A 7,258-nucleotide genomic window follows, 5' to 3' on the forward strand; every position below is an offset into this window, starting at 1 on the left:
TATATCATGTACCGTATTACGACGCTAGACAAAAACTGACGAGGAAATGTAACACCAGGCCTTCGAAAGCTTTATTATTGTAGAACATAGGTAGTCGAGTGGTCTACAAGGCGATTTGATACCACGATATCTCATAAGTATGAGTTCCAATCCCAACCAGGGTAGAACAAAAATACTTCAGGATAAAAAACAAGAGATTTAGTAGGAGTACCAAATGAGACAACCATCCTCCAAAGTTCAAGTTAAGTGGTTGTATTTGCTGATTATCTTATCATTTATATCTATCATAACGTTATACACGCTCATATTTAAGGTAGGCCGAAAATTATTTTCATATTTGTGCCCAACTGTTTCGTGCACTTTTTGTTTATTTATAGAACATTTATTTAAATCCGTTCTTATGCAATATTTTCTATTTTCGGTTCTAACCAGGCCAGAATGTTATTTCCTAAATCTTCCTGCACCCCTCTTCCATAAAAAACCCAACTACAAGAAAATCAAATGATTGTCTCATTAATGATAAAAATGACAAAAATAAAACTACCTTCAACTTCAAAGCTAAAAGTCCATTGAGGAATTAAAACTGCATTATTATTTGTTCATTTATATCTATTTAGTTTTAGTTGATTAAATATTGGATATGCCATCCGGTGTTGACAATAAGTCAACAATAAAACACTACATTTTCTAGATAAGAGTAAACGAGTTTCCGTTTAAGAGTGGTATGTTGCAGTTGTCTCCCTTACCATAATATTAAAATATTATTGTATTCTCCCTTTACAATTTTTTTTTCAATATTTGTGCATTATCAAAAAAATATCGAAATACTACATACTGATAAATGCTTATTAGTTTACTGTAAATCTAATTGAAAAGAAATACTTTACAAATTTTGCATTGTTGAAAAATATCACACAATATGTTTGTTCCCTAGTTAAGAGGTAAATTTCCGGGTTGAGGGTAATTCCGGGATATTAGTATGACAGGACCACATCTTCTTCCTTTTATGTAAGAAAAAACAACAATCAAGTCATCCAATTTGAATTATAAATTCTCCCCCCCATGTATTTCATACAAAATGATCAAACAAAAAAATATGATCAAACTTGTACTATTAGATAAATCTATTTCATGATCATGGATAAAGTTTAAAAAAACTATATACAGCATTAAGAGAATGAAGCAATGAAACCTCTTGATACTGGATTTCGGAAATAGTGCAAACTAAAGCTGGTTCTTATTTCAGGTTTTCTAAGCGGTAACAGATATAGGTGACATCATTTTATATCTTGGCAGCTATGATTCTTATTTCGGTACAAGTTAAATGAATGTGTAACTAAATTAGTAGTAACTGCATAAAATGTATAATTCATCAATATAACTTACGATCTCAAACAATAGAAACGGTTCTTAAAATACTTGTAAATATATTTTTGAAAAAAAATAAAATGTCCAGGAGTTTTTCTTAAGAGTAAATTATCGGGCAAAAAATAATTCCCAGATACGTGTATAACATTTGTCCCTTGGAAAAAAAAAGACTTCATTGCAACAAAATGTAACTGTGTGAAGCCGACTTATAACGAAATCAGTAAATACTCTTTTCTATAAAGGTATACTTGGCTATCCAAGGTAACCAATTACTTTTTTTTCAAATGTAATTCTTTTTTTTATTATATCAGAAAATTCATTGTGTAAACTGTTGCAGAGCAAAAACATGAGATTGGCAATAGAAATAAATCGAGAGAAAGAGCTGAAGACAGGAAAAAACAAGTCAAATACAACGAAATAAATTTTAAACGCATTTAAAGAGTTTTTTTTATTACAAATATATGAATTACAATGACGAAAAAAAGTTTCACTAATGCATAATTTGCAAAAGAATATTATATTTAGTGATAAAAAAAAACATTTCACAAACAACTCTGTATATTCCTTTCGTTTATCTTGATATATATCTGTAGTTATAATACGATAATTTTGCCATTAACAACGAATAAAATTTCCAAGAGAGTGACTTTAACTGTTAAGAAACCTTTATTTGACTCGTTCCCACATTGACAACACCAAAAAACGAAACACTATACAGAAGAAAAGGGTAATACAAATCGAAATACAGGCTAACACGGATATAACAAAAAACAAGGAAGGGAGATATTGTTTGAACAAATAAAACACAAGAGTGTATGACCGCAAAAAATCGAATGCTTTGGACAATACGAATAAACTGGAAGTTTTTCTGGAGTAAAAGTTTTGAATTGGTATGTATATGCCGCTTCAAATCCAACAACATAGGATTTTGGAATATGTTAAGCCCATAATATTTTAAAGTAGATTCAAAATTGGAAAAAGATAAATGTTCCGTATATATCTACAGACATCTTGCGATTTTCTGGCTTTAACTTGCATGGTTATACATTAGAAATTGCATGAAGTCTAATTAGATATGCAAGAACAAGGACGTATTTTTTGAATGAAAAATATGATTTTTTCCCCCGTATCATTAGCTTTTGGTGTTAAACAACACTTTTTAACACTCAAAGATATATCATTATAATCGATTTTTATTGATCGAGAATTTCAGTGGGCCTAGAGAGAAACCCGATTTTCGACAGGACTAAATACAAGAGAAGTGAAGCAGTAAATAATTGTCTTGTTTGTTTCAAATTGTATAAGTCAATAACAATCAAAACCAAGGAGTAAACAAAGACTCACAAAACCAAAGGACATTTGCATCAACAGTTATCAATAATAAATAAGAAACAACACGAACTCCACTAAAAACCGGGAGTGAAATCAGGTGCTCCGGAAAGGTAAGCATTTCTTGCACCGTTTACGGCACCCGTCGTATAATAGTGATGGTGTATTTTGCTGTTGCGTAGCACGAAAAAAAAATATAGTGTGTAGAATGAATCTGACACGTGGCAATAACTTTTTTTTATGAATATCAAATACCGGTTCTTATATGTATTTGATTCATTTTTTGGAATATGGTAAATGTTGTATTTTCTAAATGAAATATAGTATTTTAAAAGAGAACATTCCACAATTTAACAAGGAAGTAGATGAAATTCGTAAAATTTGTGCACATTCTTAGAAATATTTTACAGTACAGGCTGTTACATTATAAGTCATGCAACATTTGACATATGAATGTGATGTATATATAAATCGTGTATCAGTACCAGCTTTAAGCAAGCTTCGTTCGAAATGTATAGATACAGTATACCTATACTGTTGAGACTGTTTAGTTTTGCATTGTTGGTCCAGGTAGCAAAGACAGATGCCAAAAGCAATCAAGTATCATCAACTTCTGATTCGGGTAACACTAATTAGTATTTTGGTATTTTTAAGATAAATTCATAAAGTTTCATAAGGTTATAAACGTTACAAGTAATAGTTCCATTGTAAGTTAATTTCTTTGTTACTTTATTGATTTTTTTTATCATATGTAAGATGTGTTGATTTTTTTTAAACAGGTTCAATCTTTTGAAATGCACTTCAGGCAGATCCCAAATGTGTGGTCTCATGAAACATGATTTTGTAAGGCCATTCGTTTGATGTGTTTCAGCTGTTGGTTTAGCCATTTGATAAGGAACTTTCCATTTTGAATTTTCCTCGGAATTCAGTTTTTTGTGATTGAACTTTTTGATAAATACAACCGATCTTTTACGCAGGTTTGCCTATATTTAAAATTAGACATTTGTTTCAATAATATTATGTAATACAGTGAATCTAATGCTATTTTGTCTGCAGGAGTTTGTTTTTATGGGAAAACGGCTGAACGGGTACTAAGCATCTTGGCTAAAGGAAAATACAGATCTATGCTGCCTTCGGGTAAAAAGCATATACTAGTACTAAATCACTTGCAATTAATTTTTTAAACTTTAATTATAGATACAGATATAAACTTCCACATTATTTTTGAGTAGATATAAATATGCAAACAATATATGCAACTTTATGATGCTGTTTTCAATCTAAATTAGACACGACTTTAATTGTTTGCTTAACCTTTCGATTTGTGTTAATTACCAAACATTTTGTTTATTTACAACTATTCTGAAATACTTTGGCACTGATATAGATAATAGTCTGGATTTCATGTGTACTGTGATATGGAGACGGACGGGGGAGGATGGACGGCAAGGCTTTCTCTTAAACTCCAATTATTTTTGGAGAGTGAGTGCAGTCAATACAGCTGATATTTTCCGATATCTATACATTTAAAAAACAAATAATCTGTTTCTCATCCTATTACTGTAAATGAATATAATATATAATATAAATCGTAAGGCGAAACATTTATATAGAACCTTTCTTTTAAACACTTTGTTTGAATGCATCTAAATAATTGTGTTTTGTTTTGTAGACTATTGTCTGTCATTTATTCGTATTTCTTTTGACCCATTTAAGTTTTAATCTTATAGTATTTCTCTTTTTATTGTCTCCTTGGTATACTCTGTTTCATTTTAGTTTAAATGACATTTTTTTTTTATATCTTCATCTACACCTCTGTTTCAAAGAAATAGATGACAATAATCAACTAAAACTGGGACCGTAAATTAGTTAACTGATCACAACGTATATCCATGACACTAGATTGACTATACATATAGACCTAGCACGTTCGGCACAGTGCAAATTGATTTGGGGCTACGATATATCAGTAGCATGAGTTCGTATCCCGGCGAGGGAAGAACAACAAAATTTGCTAACGCAAATTTACAGACCTAACATTGTTGGGTTGATGTTTAGACGAATCATCATCATATATACTAGAAAATACCCGCGTAATATACTTCGGTTTATGATTGGAAGATTTGTAGTTTTGGTATAAGGCGATATTTTTAAAATACTTGATTCTTTCCTGATTCCATGTGTTCCGTGATCACAACCCCCCCTGTATACGAGTGGGCTGAAAACTGCATGCACTAATATTAAGAGGAGGGAGAGGTCACTTTCCAGACGCATTTCTGTACCCATTTTAAACCGAAAACCCAAGTAATCTCTTGATCCTTTTCATGTTGGATTGCTGCGGTTCCCCGGAAGGAAAAGCTATTGAAGTGTAATATCGGTTGTTAAATTGCTGAGAGCGTCAAGGGAACGTGTATAACAAAGTACTCCGTGTAAGGTCGACCCACATTTGATTTCAGTTGTTTTCGTGCTCAAAACCACCAGATTATGTGAGTGGGCTGAACATTAATATATGAATGGCTGGGGCGGAAGGGAGAGGTCACATTCCAGCCGCACTTCAGTACCCTTGAACCGAAAACTGAAGTAATCCCCCACCCTTTCCATGTTGTTACGTCGTGAAGGACGGCCGATCCGAACTGTTTTTTTCTCTATTTTAACCCCCAAATACCCTCTAAAAGATCTTAAAATGAACACATGATAAACTACACTGATCATTTCCCATTTGTAGTATAAATCAATATTCGTGGATTTAATGTTAAATAAGAAAACGCGATATTTAATTTCAACTCTATTCATGTAGTAATATACCGAAAGCTTTATTATGTGTGAAGCCAAGGTGGTCAAGTGGTCTAGCGCGCCGCTTACAGTGCAGGTGATTTGGTGCACGATATCTCAGTAGCACCAGTTCGAATCCCGGCGAGAGAAGAACATAAAATTTGCGAAAGCAAATTTACAGATCTAACATTGTTGGATTGATGTTTAGACGAGTTGTATATACAGAATGTACACATCCATTTATCACCATCACTGCTGGGGATCCGATGGATAAATCTGTTGTAGAGTTTTCACTGGTTCAGACATACTTATAAATATACTTATTTCTGTGACTGTATCTTGCATTAATTTGTTGTATCCTTTACAATAGATAATTAAGCTGATCTGTGACAATACCATCTTTATGCCTTAAATGTCATGTACGTTATTACGACGCTAGATTAAATCTGACGAGGAAAGGTAACATCCGGCCACCAAAAGCTTTATTATTTGTAAAGACAAGATGGTCGATTGGTCTAGCGCTAAATACAGTGCAGGCAATTTGGTGGCACGACATATCAGTAGCATGAGTTCCAATCCCGGCGAGGGAAGAACAAAAAATTTGCAAAAGCAAATTTACAGATCTAACATTGTTTGGTTGATGTTTATATATCTGTTGTAGAGTTGTCACTGGTTCAGACGTACTTATAAATATAATTATTTCTGTGAATGTATCTTACATTAATTTGTAGGATCCTTTACTATAGATAATTTAGCTGATATGTAAAAATAACATCTTCATGCTTTATATATCATGTACTGTAGTACGACGCTGACGTGATTAAAACTGACGTGAAAAGGTAACACCCGGCCACAGAAAGCTTCATCTTTATTAAGCCCAGGTGGTCGTGTGGTCTAGCGCGCCGGTAACACCCTATTGGTGCATTGCAGTGCAGGCGATTTGGTGTCACGATATCTCAGTAGCATGGGTTCGAATCCCGGCGAGGGAAGGCCAACAATTTGCGAAAGTATCTTTACAGATCTAACATTGTTGGGTTAATGTTTAGACGAGTTGTAAATATATATATGTAGGACTCTAAAGTGCGATGGGGACGCTAAAGTACGATGGGCACGCTAAAGTGCGATGGGCACGCTAAAGTGCGATGGAAACGCTAAAGTGCGATGGTCTATGCTAAAGTGCGATACTTCCATACGCTAAATTACGATGGTCCGCAAAAATATAGACGTTAGAAACGCAGTTGGATTATGACGTTAACAGTCGTTTATATAAACTAAAAATGTACATGCCGTAAGATAAATTAAAAATATTTGATCAAACATTTTTTTTAACCAAATGTCTTTGGCATTATTTCAAACCTAACTGTGATTTGTTGAAGCAAATGCATTTTTTTCTGTGCTGAAAGAAGAATCTGTGTCCTGCACCCGACCTGGCATTTCACTATCCGTTAAAATATTGTCGATTTTATTAAAAATTAAGCGAAAATGATAAATTGTTGGCTAAAACATAGTTTGTACATTGAAGGAAAATATAACATGTATTTGTACTCGTTACGAAGAGGGAGAAAGCTTGGCGAATATTTTATTTTTCTTGCATCTAGATTAAATCTTGTATAAATAAATGTTACTTATTCCGACATTTTGTATTTGTAATAATTTACGATGACGTCTTTAAAGGGCGAAAAGGGGGGGGGGGGGGGTTTAGAATATTGATGAATTGTGTGAACGGCAAGCTACGCCAATTATCCAATTATGTCTAAATACTCCTAAATTATTAAAAATACAGTATTGT

Source organism: Mytilus galloprovincialis, chromosome 3 (assembly GCF_965363235.1).
Source record: "Mytilus galloprovincialis chromosome 3, xbMytGall1.hap1.1, whole genome shotgun sequence".
Classification (NCBI taxonomy): Eukaryota; Metazoa; Mollusca; class Bivalvia; order Mytilida; family Mytilidae; genus Mytilus; species Mytilus galloprovincialis.